The sequence below is a fragment of the Canis lupus genome, chromosome 34, assembly GCF_048164855.1.
Source record: "Canis lupus baileyi chromosome 34, mCanLup2.hap1, whole genome shotgun sequence".
Classification (NCBI taxonomy): Eukaryota; Metazoa; Chordata; class Mammalia; order Carnivora; family Canidae; genus Canis; species Canis lupus.
The window spans coordinates 4,524,044-4,542,095 of NC_132871.1; the positions used below are offsets into that span (position 1 = coordinate 4,524,044).

Consider the following 18,052-nt stretch of genomic DNA (forward strand, 5'->3'; position numbering starts at 1 on the left):
CAAATCAGAAAGGAAAAAGTAAAACTCTCTGTGGATAATATGACATTATATATAGAAAACCCTATAGACTATACACACACATACACACACACACCTGCTAGAACTAACAAATTCAGTAAAGTTGCAGGATACAGAATCAATATAAAAATATCAGTCCTGTTTCTATACACTGACAATGAACTATCAGAAATAGAAATTAAGAAAACAATCTACTTATAATAGCACAAAAAGAATAAAATATTCAGGAATAAATTTAATCAAGGAAATGAAAGATCTGAAAACATTAAGACATGGATGAATGAACTGAAGAAAATATAGACATATGGTAAGATATCTCATGATCCTGGGTAGCAAGGATTAGTGTTTTTCAAATGTCCACACTACTCGAAGTAATATACATATTCAACGCAATCCCAATCAAAATCCCAGTGGTACTTTTCACATAACTAGAAAACAATCCGAAAATTTGTGTGGAACTGTAAAAAAATCCAAATAATCAAAACAATCTTAGAAAGAAGAGCAAACCTACAGACATCACGCTTTCTGGTTACAAACTATATTACAAAGAGTAATCCAAACAGTATGATATTGGCATAAAAATAGATACGTAGATCAATAAAATAGAGAGCCCAGAAATAATAGCATGCAGATATAGTCCATTAATTTTTGACAGCTGAACCAAGCTTCTGCACAGCAAAGAAAACCATCAACAAAATAAAAAGACAACCAACCCACTAAGTGGTAGAAAATACTTGCAAACTATATATCTGATAAGGGGTCAATATCTGAAACATACAAGGAACTCAATAACAAATATAACAAAAAATAGTCCAACTAAAAAATGGGCAAAGGACCTGATAGACATTTTCCAAAGAAGACATAGAAATTGCCAGCAGGTATACAGACCATCTCTGTTTCTGCCTATTGGAGGCTGGAAGAGGTTTTCGAAGTTAGGGCCGTTTCACGCAGCATGTCATAAATTCTGAGAGTGCTGCAAACCTGCAAAGGTGGAATTCAGGAACAGTGGGGTTCCTACAAGTGTCCTGTGACCACTTTCTCCTCTTTCCCTAATTGTTCAAAAGACTCTTGGTGTTTAAATCTGAACGTCAACGGTCGACAAAAATAATTCATATTTCTAGTGATGACAGACGTTGCCCAAAATTACGAATCTCAGATTGGAGAGTTCTCACAAACAATCTACCTGATTTAAATAACATTGGATAAGAAGACGTAGAAAACAATAGACAGAGCAATCTTAGGCACGTAATTCTAGTATAATCTTTGCTGGCAATTTACCAGGAATAACTGGCCAGGGGTTCTGATTTGACAAGGACGTACTCAGTTTTGATTATCTTTATGGTGCCAACTGTGGACTGAATTGTGTGTCCCCAAAGTACATAGGTTGAAGCCCTAACCCCCAGTGCGATGATATTCGGAGATGGGGCCTTTGGTGGGTAATTAGGGTTGGATGGAGGTCATGAGAGTGGGGCCCTCCCATGGAATTAGTAGCCTTATAAGAAGAGAAAGAGATAGAAGGCAGCTACTTGCAAGCCAAGGACAGGGCTCTCCCCAAGAACTCAATCAGCCAGCCCCGGATCCTGGCCTTCCCAGCCTCCAAAACGGTAAGACATAAATCTGCTTTTCAAGCCATCCAGGGCATGTTATTTTGCTATAGCAACCCACCCAGACTAATAAAGTGCCCAGGTGGAAAAATAACTTGCTCAACCAAAAGGCAGCCAAAATCGCCAAAGATAATTTATTTCCCAAAGTTACCTTCATTGTGCCTAGGCAGAAACCGTATGATGCAAGGGCACAGTGTATGTCATCTCCTTCCTGGGGCTACCACGTTTAATCCATAAACAAGCTCCATTAACTCTGTCACCAAACCAACATATAATAAATCTAACCACTTCCCTCCATCCCACTGAAGCCACCATCATCTATCACCCGGACAGTGTGGTAGCCTCCCAGCCTGTCTCGCGGCTTTATCTCTTGACCTCCCACAAGCCATTCTCCCCAAAGGAGCCAGACTGACCTTTTTAAGATACAATACACTCTCCTGTTTAAAAATCCCCAATGTCCTTTCATTGCACTTAAAACCTGACCCAAACTTCTCACCCAGTTGGCAAAGCTCTTCACAGTTTGGACCACGCCTACCTCTCCCCTCTGATCTATCGCTCTCCACTTCAACATCCCTATTTCCCCCACTTACCCTCCAAGCACATTCCTGCCTTAGTACTGAGGTGCTGGTGTTCCCTTCTAGAGATCCTCCTCATTTGGATCTTTATCTGGCTGACTTCCCCTGATGGTTCAGATTTCAGTTTAAATGTCAGCATTTCAGAGAGATTTTTGTGACCACACAGCCTAAAAGAAGCACCCTGTCATTCTCTATCACACCGGCCTGCTTAACCTCCGCAGGGTATTTGTCGTTGGCTGATATTTCCCTTACCTCCTTCCTTATTTACTGAATGTAAGCTCCATGAAAGCCAGAACTTTCCCGTATTATTCATAGATACATCTCTAGCTCCTAAAGTAGAGCTTGGCACAGGTACTCACATTTTTTTAAATGAATGAACAGATTAGATTATTTTAGAACATTAAAGAGGTCTAGGTATAGAAATGTATTCCTTAAAAGAAAAAAAAAGAAATGTATTCCTTTGGTCTACCATAGTACCAGAAATTTCTATAATCAGAATCATTTCGATTAGATTCTAATTGGAAAAACTATTAAAACGTAAACATATAAGTAAAATAACCCACTAAAATTTTCAGAGAGCTGATTCCTTTTTTTAAGCCTCGATAGAAACATGGCTTCGACATAATGGGTTGTCTAAGAGTTAAAAGAAAGAGTGTGGAAATTTGGAAGTTAATCTCCAGAAAAAGAAAGGAACATAATGGGAAGGTCTTAAGCAGCTAGAGGACATGACGGAGGTGACAGAGTCACCTGGGTAATACTTTTGTGAAGTCTGCTCTAAGGAACTCCTAACTTTACATCTCATTTTTTCCTCTCTCAACTGTTAAAGTACTTCCCTAGCTCTGTTTTCAACAATCATCTACCATTTCTGTGAACCTGGCAGGTTGTATCATCCCTCCAATCCCCCAAAACAGGGAAATTAGGACATTTTGCCACATGGTATCTTGCTGGTAGATCTGAGATCAGGCCACGGAGCTTCCAATGGCCAACCCATTCTTCTACAGTGCCTGTTTTAGACACTTAGATCAGAAAATCCTCACTAAAGATCCTACGAGCTGGTGAGATTATCATATTCCGTGAGTAGTAACATGAGAGGAATGAGGAGTAGTGTTGGCAAGGAAGCAAATTATAGGACTGAAACTATTTTAGGAATATTAATAACCCCATCACTAACCTCCTACCCTGCTCCATATAACTCCAGAATGTTGCTTACGTCTTTACATCCTCTCATTTTACTTTGCTTTGTTATTTGTTCATTAAACATTCAGCAACTATTTATTAAGCGTGTGTGAAGTGATAGGCATTATGTTAAGTGCCTGGGACACATTAGAGAACAAAATAAGTTCTCTTTCTTTATTTTACCTTATTATACAGATATTTCAAGTTTGCAAGTTCAATAGCAAAATGCATTTTTTGGTTCAAGTACTTAGTCTATCCCCCCTCTGTGGCATAATGAATATTTGCTGAAGTTAATGGAAATGCACAGAATGGGACAGATTAGAATGAAAGGCAATGTGTTCTGATCCCGCATCCTACACCCAGGTCATGTTTGTCTTAGGCTGCTTAGGGCTTAAGCAGAGGCAGAGAAGAACGGCAAATGTAGCAAACAACTGAAAGTACGTCAGTGTTTCTCAAAGTAAGATCTTCAGGGATGCCTGGGTGGCTCATTGGGTTGAATGGCAGGCTCCTGATTTCGGCTCAGGCCATGATCTCAGGGTCCTGGGGTGGAGCCCTGCCACAGGCTCCACGCTCAGTGGGGAGTGTGCTTGAGGTCTGCCCCCCCTCCATCCCTCTCCTCATGAGCTTTCTCCCTCCCTCTCTCTCTCTCAAATAAATCTTCTTTTTAAAAAAGTAAGATCTTTAGACCATAAGCATCAGAATCATCTATTTGTTAACAGTCAAAATTCTATTACAACAGCAATGCAGATCCACTAAGAGGAAATCTCCCAAGGAAGTCTGCAGGCGTCCTGGAGACTCTTGAGCACATTCAAGTCTGAAAGCCACCACTTTAAACCTTAAGTTAGAGCCAGACACAATAAAACAATGTACTCTACTTGTTCTGAGAGGGCCAAATCACATATAAATGACTTATTTTTAAATCTTTTCAGTTGACTCAAGTTCAGTTGCTAATGCATGGTAGACAAATAACAAAAGTTAAAAAAAAAAAATGCAGCCACTTTAGATAAGGTCCTGAAGTTGAGATGTTATCTGGAGCTTATCAAGCTTCTGATTGAGCCACTGGCCTTTGTGGAAGTTCTGCAAAGGGCAGACAGCATTTTTCAGACAGCATTTTTCTCCAACTATCGAGTAATGACTGACTTTGGTTCTTTTATTTTATCTGAATAATTAACTCAAATAAAGGCAGCTTTTTGGTCTAAATAGCCATTGTCAATTATTCCATTTTCTGCTTGACTTTAAGGCTGAAGATTTGGTGCCAAGTAAATATATTGTTATCGTCTTTAAAAATATAATTCCAATTATCATGAATTTCATTGTGAAATAAGAACTACATTTTCTTGACAGAGAGGAGCATTTGTTTTTTCAAGTGAAAGTAACTTGCATTATCATGATAATTCTCTCAATATCCTTGTACTGATTTTTTTAATGTAATGTATCACCCTTCCAAACCATTTGTAATCCCATCAAGGCATTTATCTAATGAAATACCTTAAATTATTTTCCCATATAATGACAGAACATAATGACATCAAAATGGCCCTATCATGGAGTCCCACTGGATTTTTATTGAAATCTTTCATTTGAAGGTATAGAAAAATAAAAAGGAAGGATGCTTCTATGTATTGAAATATAAATTTCATGAGACTCTATTGAAAACAAGTTCTTCCTTTCCTTTAAATATTTTTAAAAAGATTTTGTGTTATGTACATCTTTAGTATGGTGATTTATTTAAAACTGGGTTTTTCAGACTCTCCATATTTATTTCCCCTTGCAATGAAGAAACAACTACCCACAGCCACTGAAAACCCTCTTTTAGGACCTAAATACTGCGTTTGCTTTTACTATTGGACACAGATTCAAATTCATGTTTTATTTTACAGACTGATCTGCTTTATACACTACTTCATTTTATCACTTCTTGTACTACAAATGATATATAAGCCAAACCACCTCCAAAATAAAATCATTTGCATTTAAATTCTTGATAATAATATAACTTGGTCAGGAGTGGTCAAGACTTGCAGCAACCTGAAGGATTTTTTTTTTTTTAATCTAAAGTTCACAAAGTTTTGACCTATTTCCAGAGTAATATCAGCAGTCAGAATACTAGGAAGAAAGAGTGGTATTGGCTCCATAACTTCCATACTCACATCACAGTTCACATCCAGTCCCTTTATAGACCCACTGTTCTGTTCCATGCTTTATCCTCAGCCTTCTTCCCAAAGAGAGTTCCAATAGGTGAGAAGTGTCTAGGACACATAATGGAGAGTAGTACAAGGAAAAGACCCAATGGCCATGAGAGAAATCTAAAACAGGCAAAAGAACAATAAAGGAATTAGACTTTGCTAGGATTCAATCAGTTCAGTAGAAGATGGAAAGGAAGTTGTCCCCTCTTCTCTCCTATTCCCATATTTATGGACAGAAATCATCAGGCTACTTTTGTAGAGATTGTGAAGGGACTCTAAAACTAGAAAAGCTGAAAGTAGCATATGCTTAGATCAGGTGATTTAAGTGGTGGGTTTTTTGTTTTGGGGTTTTTTTTGGGGGGGGGTTGCTGTTGTTGTTTTTGTTTTTGGATATTCTGGTTGGAGAGAAAGGGAAAGTTTATAGATTCATAGCAAATAAAAATGCAGGATACTAGCCAAATTTGACTTTCAGATTTAAAAAATAAAACCTTTTTTAGTGTAAGTATGTTCCTTGCAATATTAGGGACATACTCATACTAAAATAGTACTTGTTGTTCATCCAAAGTTCTAAAATTTAACTGAGCCTCCTGTATTATTTCTATAGGAAGGGTCCCCCAGGTCTAAGAGATCTCAAGTCTCCCAATGCTCTCTGGAAGACCAGACAGAAGAGAATGGAGCCTGTGAGAGCCTTGGAATGAAAGAGGTACAGGGAAGGGCCCAAAAAAAGAGGTAGTAAAATAGTTGCTGGTTCCAGGGACACAAAGAAGAGACAATAAGACAAAATACCTTCCAGGAAGTCTATCCCATCTCATCAACATAGGAGGAAGATGAAACCTGTCATCTTATCACTCAGCAAATACATTCATTTGGTTTGGGAGAGAAATGATTGATCCAGAGGAATGGAAATACTTCAGAAATTAAAGAGTCCCAATCTAAATCTACTGCCTACTAAGGGCAGAACTGCCCCAGAACTTGTGGTTTCTCTAAACACTGTCAATTTGGAACATACTTTATAAAAACAAATCCATTCTAAGAAAAACACATTTAAGTTTGACTGCTTCTCTGAAGCTTGCCAAGATTCTGTCTGTGTAGTCAGTTGAAGCATCTCTCATGAACAAGCTCCATGCAAGGTTTCTAACTTAAGCAGCTACCCTCCCACCCCCACCACACCCCAGTTCTTTTTATCAGGTTAAAAAGAACCAGGAGAAATCTGCTATCTAGAAATGTACTGTTTTATTACCTAAAACCATAAATGTTTGTTTGAAGTTATGGGATCTATGTGCAATCAATTTGAATTTTATTCAAATTTTCCATACTCTAGAAATATTAAGCATTTTGGTTTGTTCCTATAATCTGTGCTAGAGAGAGTTAAATTCTCCCAAGATTCAAAATTTAAAAGTCTACACATTCAGGCAAATTTTATTATGACATTCTAAACCTTTTTTAAGATTTCCTCTAGGGGAATATCAACTTTGGTAAACAACAAGTTACAAAAAACCTTTTTAACAAAAGTATTATGCTGTCATTTATCATTTAATGATCTTAATAAAGATCAATTTTTTTAAGAGACAGAGAGACAGCACCGAGTGTGGGCTGATGCGTGCAGCAGGCAGAGAAAGAAGAGAGAGAATCTTCAGCAGGCTCCACACTCAGTGCAGAAGCTCAGCTTGAGACTCACTCTCATGACCCTGAGATCATGACCTGAGCTAAAATCAAGAGCTGGACACTTAACCAACTGAGCCACTGAGGGGCCCAATAGAGATCAATTTTGATTGATTTTTCTTCTCTTTTCTTGCCATAGACACTTTGCCAAAAACACTATCTTGCCTTCCAGAAGCTCAAAATCAAGGGAATGTTCATATATAATTTAGCTTACTTTTATTTTTACAAATAAGGGCACTTGTTATATGGAAGACATGATACTGAAGATCAGTTAGAAGCCAGACAATAAATGGAACTGGCAAAATTAGTTACTCTTCAGGGAAAAAGTACTAAATCGCTACCTCACACCCCAAACAAAAATCTATCACAGCCTAAAGATTTAATATAAAAAGGTTGAATTTCCAGATTTTTAGAAGAAAATCTAGTAGATTATCTTCATGTCTTCAAAAAAGGGAAAGGTTATCAAACAAAACATTAAAAGTATCCATCTTTTTAAAAAATTTTTTAAAGATTTTTTTAATTTATTCATGAGAGACACAGAGAGAGAGAGAGAGAGAGAGACAGGCAGAGGGAGAAGCAGGCCCCCTGCCTGGAGCCCAGTGCTAAACTCCATTCTGGGACTCCAGGATCATGACCTGAGCCAAAGGCACTCAACCACTGAGCCACCCAGGTTTTCACCATCTTTCCTTTTAAAGATAAGTTTGAAAACTTCAGCATTAAAAATTTTTGTTCATGAAAATAGAATTTTTTTAGAAAAACTAAAAGAAAAAAAGAGCCATAAATGAGGAGACAAGATTTATAATGACATAGATTTATAATGACATAGATTTATAATGACATAGATTTATAATGACATAATGACAAAAGATTAATTTACAGAATATATAAGGATTTCTACAATCAATAAGAAAATGATATGAACAGGAATTTCACAGAAGAAAAAAAAATGGCCAATAAGGGAAAACTATGAAAGATTCTCAATGAAATTCCATTATGGTAAAATTAATATTATGCTTACTATATTGGTAAAAACTTTTAAAATCTGAGAGTATAAAGGGCTGACAAGAGCAAAAGGAACTTAAAAATAAGTATAGAAGTATAAAGTGATAGAAGTATAAAGTGATATAATCAGGAAAACATTTTAACATCTTCCTATAAATCTGAGCATACGAATTTACCACAGCTCAATCATTTCATTCCTATATGTGTGTATTTATGCAAATATAGATATACATATGCAAATATAGATATATACGATATGGGAGAGAAAAACATCCTTTTCCTCTACCTTGCTAATTTCTCACCTGTAACAAAAGACAAATTAACAGAGAAAAGCATGCAAATTTATTTAGTGTAAGGTTCACAAGACACAGGAACCTATATAAAGAAACAAAGACCCAAAGAAGCAGTTAAATCTGAATGTTTATGCTAGGTTTGACGGAGAGTAGAGAGACATGGAAAAATGTGCAAGGGCAAAAGAAAGAGTATAAGTAAATGTAATAAAGTGGGGGAAACAGCGAGGCCTGTTCATTCAGATTCTTCGCAGTATCTTGGAGATAAGGATATTCCTTTCCTTATAGGGACAGCACCCATCACCTAAGAGTTTTATGACCCCCTTCAGAGGAAGGGCTTTTGTGCACATGCCACTTCCCAAATTTCTTCAGCTTAAAATATGTAATATGCCAAGATGCCACATTTAGGGGTAGTATGTCCTGAACCCCATCAAAACACAGTCATTCCCTATAAACACTCTTGCAATGTTCCCCAAGATGTTCAAAAATGGTGATAGGTATTTATGTAGCAAAGAAATTGATTTTAAAAACCCCGTGTCAAAAAAAAAGTGTCCATCAAAAAGGGAATAAATTAGAGAATACTCATATAATAAAATATTATTTAGCAGTGAAAATAAATCAATATATACAACACACTCAACTATCTACCAATATACACTACATACAATATTGGATGAATTTCATATGCATAATATTACTTTTTTAAAGTCACAAAACACTAACATAGTATACCATTGAATATAGCCAAAAATAAGAAAAATATATATTATTTATATGCAGTAATATTTTTTAAATAGCAATTTAATGCTAAATATTATTGCTGTCAAAGATAACAGAAATAGAATAAGGAATGTAAGTAGCTTCAATGTTGTTGCTAATGTGCCAGTTATTAGTGGGGAGGTGAGTTCATGAGGGTTTGTTGCATTATTATGTTTCATAACTTAAATATAAGTTGTATTCTTTTGTATGAGTCAAATATTACATATAAGTGTTTATTAAAGAATTAGAGGATTAGATTTTAGCTGGATTGCTGATTTCCCAAGGCCAATCTCAAGGCAAGAGTACGTCCATCAAAAGCAAAGTTAGGGGATCCCTGGGTGGCTCAGCAGTTTGGCACCTGCCTTCGGCCCAGGGCATGATCCTGGAGTCCCGGGATCAAGTCCCACGTCAGGCTCCCTACATGGAGCCTGCTTCTCCCTCTGCCTGTGTCTCTCTCTCTTTCTCTCTCTCTCTCTCTCTCTCTCTCTGTGTGTGTCTCATGAATAAATAAATAAAATATAAAAAAAAAGCAAAGTTAGCAGAGAAAAAAAGAAAAGGAAGAAAGAAATCAGGCTGTAAAAGCTATTTAATTGTGTAGACTTGGAAACATTCAATTTTTAAAAACATATCATTTTCCTTTTCACCTTTTCATTTTCATCTTCTTAAGTAGCTATAATCCAAATCCAGAGCATGAGGCTACCAAATCCAGAATGTATTCCTTCCAGGAATGCTAGGTGTTATTCTTAAAAGTAAGTCATCCCTTGAGAAACTGAAAATGTTTATATGGTTCTTTGCACTAGGATATTCTTCTGTCGTTAAACATCGTATAACAATAAACAGACGGTCACAATAAAGTAGAGTGTGCTAACTGCTAGAAGAAGGAATTTCAGACCATCTTTGGAGCATATAACTACGGCAAAAATAGAGAGAAGGCTTTCCAGAGGATATGGCATCTAACGTTAAGTTTGAACCATGTGCAGGTAAATGGGTGATGAACTATCCAAGAAATATAGTCTCACATTCCTAAGAAACCACTAGGTGTATTTTGTGAATGGCTTAAAAGATCTTAAAAAAAAAAAAATATTCAGGGGCAATTCCTGATGTGCCAGATTTTTGCTTTCCATGGTAACTTTGGAATCTAATTCCCACATGAAATTCAATCCTAATATATACTGACACACTGGTCTGAAGATACTTTTTTTTTTTTAAGATTTTATTTATTTATTCATGATAGACATAGAGAGAGGCAGAGGCACAGGCAGAGGGAGAAGCAGGCTTCATGCAGGGAGCCCGACGTGGGACTCGATCCCGGGACTCCAGGATTGCGCTCTGGGCCAAAGGCAGGTGCTAAACCGCTGAGCCACCCAGGGATCCCCTGGTCTGAAGATACTTTAATTCCACACCAGGGTATTTAGCTTTTAGCAGTCTCTTTCCTAGATTCACTCCAAAGCACCATGTCAGTTCTTACAATCATGGAAACACGGTTTTGGAGGAGACAGGTAAGACCACCTAATCCATTTGTCTGATCTTATATATATAATTCTAATAAATCCAGGGTCTCATGTGAATCGGTTTCAGAACAGGGATATATTTTAAAAGCTCAGTTAATAATCAAAAGTAAAAACTTGTTTGAATTCCATCCTTACTTTTCTCATAAACCGTCATAACTGATGCATTGACTGGGAGCTGGACTCATTCAATAATGAAAGCAACTATATTCGTCTTACTGCTCCTCATTAAACAGGCTTCATTGACTCATTCTTTCCCCCTTCTGGATGGAATCCCAGACAGACCCCCCCCCACCCCCCGATTTTTCCAGTCACTACTACACATTAAATACATGGAAGCTTTGTTTGGGGCATTTTTAAAAAACACGGACTGGTTTAAAATGAAGTAAGTCTATCTGGCTCAGTGTAAAAATCAAAATTCAGTTTAGAACTTCTCCTCTCCCTCAGATCACATCTGACCCTGGTTTGGAACCCCTAGTGAGGAATGGGATATGGTAAGCCTGCCCTGCTTCCTCTCCCATACGGGTCAGAGCACTGCAAAGAAGAGGAGAGACTTCAGAATGTGTCTCACTCAACTGGAGGATGTGGGACTGGTGTCCTGTACGTGGCAGATGTGCAAAGCTAGTCCTTTTTCTCCGGATGGAAATGGGGAAACTTTGGCAAGTACCTCAGAGGCCTCCCACCCTAAGGAGCTAGGACAGCAAGTCAACAATCCCAGTGGCACATACAAGCCTCTCCACCAGCTGGTTTCCTGCAACCATCCATTGGAGTTCATTGTCCAATAGTCTTCTTGGGCAAGACAGGTTTTAGAAAGTCTCTATCACCACCCATGGGCTCCATATTTGTCTCTGAGAAACCTCACCTTTGCCTCACTGTTGGTGGAAATGCAGTTTGCTTCTATTACAGCCTTCGTTCCTCTATAATCAGGAAGATGCAGGGTCAGCTTTCTTCAGGCATGAGTCAAATATCCACCATGGAAGCCCCTCATGTTCTAAAGGGCACAAACTTTCCCCTGGATTTAAAGTAAAAAGAAAACGTCCTTCTAGCCATGGCCTTCACTCAGGGCACGGTTGGCGGAGGAGAATAATTCAACACACTGACCACTTTCTCCAATAAATCCTCTTTCTCAGCCTCTTCAGCCTCACCCTCTGTGATATATGGATGTGTGATGGACTGTTGCTAGGAAAATTTATTTTTGACCACCCCCTTTGCAAGTGCCACCTAGGTCGCCGAGCACCTCACTTCAGAATGTGAGAGTCCCCAAAAGTGCCCTCAGCCTTTTGGCCTCTCCTAAAACTTCGAGGCAAAGCGAGGTGGCACTGACATCTTGTTCCATGTGAAGGCACAACCCACAACATCATCCATTCAAATTCATATCCTCCTAGCCCCTTTCTGACAACCCACAGCTGCTCCAGTCGGTACCGTTATCTTGTCCAAGATAGCCCCCTCCAAATAAGTCTGACTTTCCTTTCTCTTCCTTTACCTTGCCCTTAGACTTTTTCCAAATAGTCTTTAAAATTCTCTTTGGAAGGAATAGATGAGGTAAAAATGAGCTCCCAATTACAAGATTTGCTTTTCACAGATTAGGACAGCGTGAAGATAGTGAACAGTCTCAAGGTAACGAACTGTCCCTTTACACACATAAGGAATCATATCTAGAAAGGTGATTTATTCAAATTCACGTAACCAATTAGGGAGAGAGGTGTCAATGTAACCCTCCTGCAACCAGGAAATTTTCTAATCAATAGGATAAAATAATGTTCTATTTTGTCAAGGAATTACCAAATAATTTAAATAATTTAGGAAGTTTTAAGCATATTAATCTATTGCTTTTAAATGGCAGTTCTGGTTTCTTGACTGAGATGTTTACAAGTGAGTTATCCTATCAATTCTGATGATACAAAGTCCCAGCTTCTGAATAGTTCAGGTTGTTTGGACATGTCGATCTTTGTGGATATGTGGGGGGGGGGGAGGGGGGAATCTTTGTGGATAAAGATAGGTAGCAAAAAAGAAAAATTTAAAGGTACCATTTCTCAGTGAGCATGATCTCATATGACTGAATTCCTGTGTCTTTTGATGAAAGCATATCTGCCATTAGATCCCCTCGTCAGGGAAGGAGAATTTCCATAAAGGTTTACTTGCTTTTTTGGTAAAGAAAAAAAAAAATGACTGCCTACTCTGTGTCTAATCCTGCATTAGGGTGGGAGACATAAAGATGAATAAAAAATATATCCTGCCTTCCAAAAACTGACATTTTTATTTTTAAAAAAACCAACACGCTACAAGAATAAAAGTGAAAGTGCCACGATAAAAGGATATGGGTTCAGAAGAGGGTTCTTAATAAATATATTTTGAATGAGTGAATGACCACTCTCTGGAGGAGTTGGCATTTGAAATGACATTTGAAAATGGGTAGAATGTGAACATGCAGACACTGGAAAAGAACTTTAAATCAGAGAGACTGGCATATGTACAGATAGGTGGGAAAGCGCAAAGAATAACTCTAGCTACTATTTGTGCCTGGCACTCATTTAGCACTCCCCAAATATTATCTAATTCCACCCTCATAATGATGCTGTTATCATCCCACTTTTACAGAAGATAACATAAGGTAACATGTGCCAGATGCTTATTGCGTGACTGGCATCGTTCTTAGGACTTGTACGTATACATGCTCCCACTTTGTCTTCTTAACAAACCTGTAATACGAATAAAATGATTGTCCCCATTTTCTAGTAAAGATAACATGGATCAGACCAATGGAATATCTTGCCCAATGTCATGCAGCAAGTAATGATGAAGCCTGGTTTCAACCCCAGGTAAGTTCAATTCCAGAGCCTCTGCTCTAAATTTTTGTTATACTCCTTCCCTAGAAGATAACAAGTTCAGTTTGGCCTCAACAAAGGGTACAACAGAAAGAGCAGTCAAAAATAAAGCAAAAGAAAAGTAAAACAGGGCTTAAATGCTTGGCTATGTTTTCATTTCATTCTGTGGACAAAAGGAAGTTACTGAAGCCGATCTGTTTGGTTCTGGTTTCCAAAAAACCATTCAAGCCAAGAATGCTTATGGCTTTTTATTCTAGATGTTAAGGAGCTCAGAACCGCACTTCTTATAGGGAGGAAGAGTGTGGCCAGAGCAACTCCTTCAAAGACTTAGGGAAAAGGAGCAAAAGCCCACCAGCCAAATCCCAGGCACAAATGTGTCTCATTTGGTCTCCCCCTTATTTTCAACGTTGGAAATCCTCACAGAAAAGTTCAAATTTGAGGCTTCTCTTAAAAACTCAGCAGATCTCACAATGCCATATTACATGGCAATGTTTAGCTCGAGCAGAGCAGAGAATCCATGCTTTATGTAGGTCATGCTCTCCAGCTTGCACAGTCTCCAAAACTCTCTATGCATTCTGATTTATTCCTCTTCTCGTTGCTTTAAATCTTTATAATTAATTATAAAATATTTCAAATAAACAAAATTATCCCATAAGAAAAGAGATACATGTCTACCCAACCTGCCACTTGATTTAACATGCTTTATTATACTTGCTAGATAATGATTTCTTTGTATTTTAAAGAAATAAAATGTTATGGAACTTTTTAAATATTTCTGGTGGGAGCGAAAACTGCTGTAAGTACCTGGGAAAGAAACTTGGCCATACCTAATAAAGGTTAAGATCTTCAGATGCCACCATACCTAGAGATATCTACTACAGAAAAACTCTAATATGTATGCATGAGCCACATGACTTCCTATTCTTTTACCATCAGCCCACTTCGCTCATTTATATTATTGGCCTGGCGTGTAGGTATCTGCAACATCTAGATATGGACTGTGAGGAGAGGGAATTTATTTTTTTATTAAATTCACTAGAAAACAAAATGTTATCTCTTAAAATAGACATTCCAGGACTTGAGCCCAGGGAAATGAGATTTGGAATTATTTTCTACATGGCTAGCATGAAAGAGTCCCAATATCAACAGTCCCTAGAGCAGCAGACTCTATGCTTTTAATGAGTTTTAGGTGGTAGACTCGCAAACATTTATTTTTAAAGAACTCAGTGGTCAAATAAATTTGTAAAAATAAAAAACTATTGAGGTAGACAAATCAATTAATTATTTTTTTTCCTGCAGGACTTAGCAGAGCCTTTATGTGAAAATGTGTATTGTGACTCCTCTAAAGAGAGATATATACCATGCAGCTTTCTCCATGGAACATACTCTGGGAAATAGTTTATGAGATATTTATTTTGCCTTTTAAGACTCAATAAAATGTAAGCCAACCTATGCGTATAGAATAACCACATATTTTGGGAGAGTGATCTATCCACATGGTTTTTACAGAATAACTATGATCTCTTCTGTTAGTTCTCTATTGCTACCAAGACAAATCACCACTAGGAATGTCTTAAAACACCACCCACTTATTATCCCACAGTTTCAGTGGGTTAGAAGTCAGGGTATAGGGTAGCTCAACTGATTCTGTGCTCAGAACCCCACAGGCCAAAGTCTAGGCTCTTCAATCCTTTCCAGAGTCTCTGGGCATAAATCCTCTTCCACATTTATTCAGGTTATTGGCAGAATTCAGTTCTATGGAATCCCCATTTCCTTCTTTCAAGATGGCAGCAGGTCACACCGTACGGTAAATTTCCCTAACTGCCCACTAGTGCGAGGTCCTAAGATCAGCAACGTCAGCATCACTTAGGAACATGTTACAAATGCAAGTTCTCAGCTCCTTTCCCAGACCTACTAAATCAGAAATTCAAGGGGACGTCGTGGAACCTCACAATTTGCATTTAAATGCTTGGAAACCACTACTCTAGGATCACAGACTCACTTCATACTTGATGTAGCTTTAAAATACATTTTTCTAAGTGTTATAGGCTGAACTCTGTCCCCTCAAAACCCATATGTTGAAACCCTAACCTCTAGTACCTCAGAATGTGACTATATTTAGAGATAGGGCCTTTAAAGAAGTGATTAAGCTAAAATGAGAGTTCGGGTGGGCCCTGATCCAATCTGACTGGTGTCCTTAAAAGAAAAAGAAGAGAGACACCAATGATGCCTGCCCACAGAGGAAGAGGAAGAGCCATGTGAGGACACGGCAAGAAGGCGGCCAACTGTAAGCCAAAGGGAAAGACCGTAGGACAAACCAAACTTGCTGTCCCCTTGACCTTGGACATTCAGCCTCCAGATACTGGAGAAAATAAGTTGTCTGTTGTTTAAATCACCCAATCTGTGGGATTTATAGTATGGCAGCCCTAACAGGCTAATACACTAAGTAAAATATGTATCATTTTAAGTGATCCATGTCAATTCTCCACTCCATTATTTGGATGATTTTTACCCTGATCTACATGCTATACTGGTTTCTCATCTTCATTTGGCCTAGACTCTTTCCAAATACAGGCCCAACTAACAGTTCTCTTGCCGATTCCCAACTCTGGCCTACCCCTCAGGGCCTTCCTGATCCCGTCTTGCCTACAAACGCCCAACCACAGATCCATCCAACCTGCACCCTCTCCGCTCCTCCGTCACTGTACTGTTCCTAATGAATTAGAAATATTAGTCAGCCTCTTTATTTCTCCATGATGGGTTCCTTAAGACAGACACTCTGCTTCCTGCCCAACCCACACTACTTGTGCGTTGAGTGAGAAAACAAAATCCGTATTTGAAAGCTAAGATTTGATGTACCAGGAGCAAAGCTAATGAAAACTCTTAAGAATATGGGAAATAGTATAGATGCACCAAAAGCAAAGCTACTGGAAATATTTCAGAATATGGGAATAGTTTTGAGAAAACTTTCCATAACCAAGAACATGGACGAATTCAGGGATTTCACAAATCAGACTTCATTTTCAACTATGCAAATAACTGAATATTTGCATCTGCTGAGGAGCAGAGCCGACAAATTTATTGACATGAACTGAACAGCTAAGCTAGTAAGGTGAGGACACGCTGTGAATTCTGTGAAAAAGTTTACACTTCAGTGCTACTGAAATGTCAAGGATAATTGAACAACTTATTCTGGTTTCCCTTAAGCTCCATTTTTTTAAGTTAATATTAGATCTATATGCTAAAATGAAAGGACAAATATCCACAAAATTAAGAGGAAGACGAGCAAAATAAATGATTCCCTCGAAGGATGAAATTATAAAATGAGACTTGCTAAAAGGTCATGGGACTATTTAATGGAACACAACTCTGACACGGGCTTGGGGCAGGAGATTCCAAGTGTTCTCAAAAAGTAAGAAGATGTTAGCTCCTGGAAACCACTTCTAGATTTCACTGCTTAAAAAGAGAAAAATAAATAAATAAATCCGTACTAATTTAGGCATGTAAGTAGGTTGACAGGGAAGAAACTTAGTTTATTACTTACTTTAAGCTGTAGTCATCCTACTGCTGGCTTCTGGGGAGATGTGACATAAAACATTTTCTATATGGAAAAGAACACTTTTCTGGATAGTCAGTTGCCTTGCACTCGGTATATGACAACTGGATGTACACTGGCATGAACTTATAAAATCATTTATGAACAAACAGCAAACCTCTACCATCATATTTGCTATCTAGAAAGTTTCTCATGGGCACTTAGTCATTAAAGGGAAGATGCTACACCTTCACAATGCCAGAGTTTCCTTCATTTACTCATTCATCTATTTTACTCATCAATGCAGCAAACATTACTGCAAACCTACTATGCACCAGCCTCTGAGCAGCTGCCACAATCAGGAAGCCCCAGTGAAGCCAGTGAAACGGGTAGGTAAACAGCTGACAGTCCAATGTGACAAGGACCTTGACATCAGGCGCAGACCAGATGTTATAGGGACGGGACAATTAAGCATTCATAAAAATGGAACTTGCAGGTGGATGTAAAGAACATTTCTGCACGCACCGCCCAGCCCCACCACCCTGGGCTTCCACCTGGGATAGAGACTACACCGGAAACAGTTCAGAGCTAAGAACCAAAAGTGCATGATTGACTTCCTAAATCCAATGAAAAGCAAAGTACCTCCTCCATAAAGTTTTCAAAGTATTAACTTTCCAAAGGATTGTTCTGGCAAACACAGCCTCTCCTCCCATGTGTACAGAGTTTGTGAGTCACCAATGATTGCCCACCTACCTCTACCTCCCTTTCTTTCGGGATGGGTTGTCTTGTCCCCCACCCCCAAGCTTCAAAGCCACAAGCCTGCAAACAGACCCCATTCTTTTTTTTTTTTTTTTAACAGACCTCGTTCTATCAGAACATGGAGAAATTCCAGGTGTGAAACTAAGAGCCAGA

At 38.3% G+C, this 18,052-nt stretch overlaps 1 long non-coding RNA gene across 1 annotated transcript in view; it reads right to left on the reverse strand.

The window, feature by feature from the left end:
- LOC140624195 (uncharacterized) overlaps positions 1–18,052 on the reverse strand; it is a 172,144-nt gene that overhangs the window by 39,674 nt on the left and 114,418 nt on the right. Inside the window, exon 4 of the long non-coding RNA XR_012023708.1 lies at positions 5,524–5,679. This is a non-coding gene — a long non-coding RNA (uncharacterized lncRNA). The remainder of the gene's footprint in view (positions 1–5,523; positions 5,680–18,052) is intronic.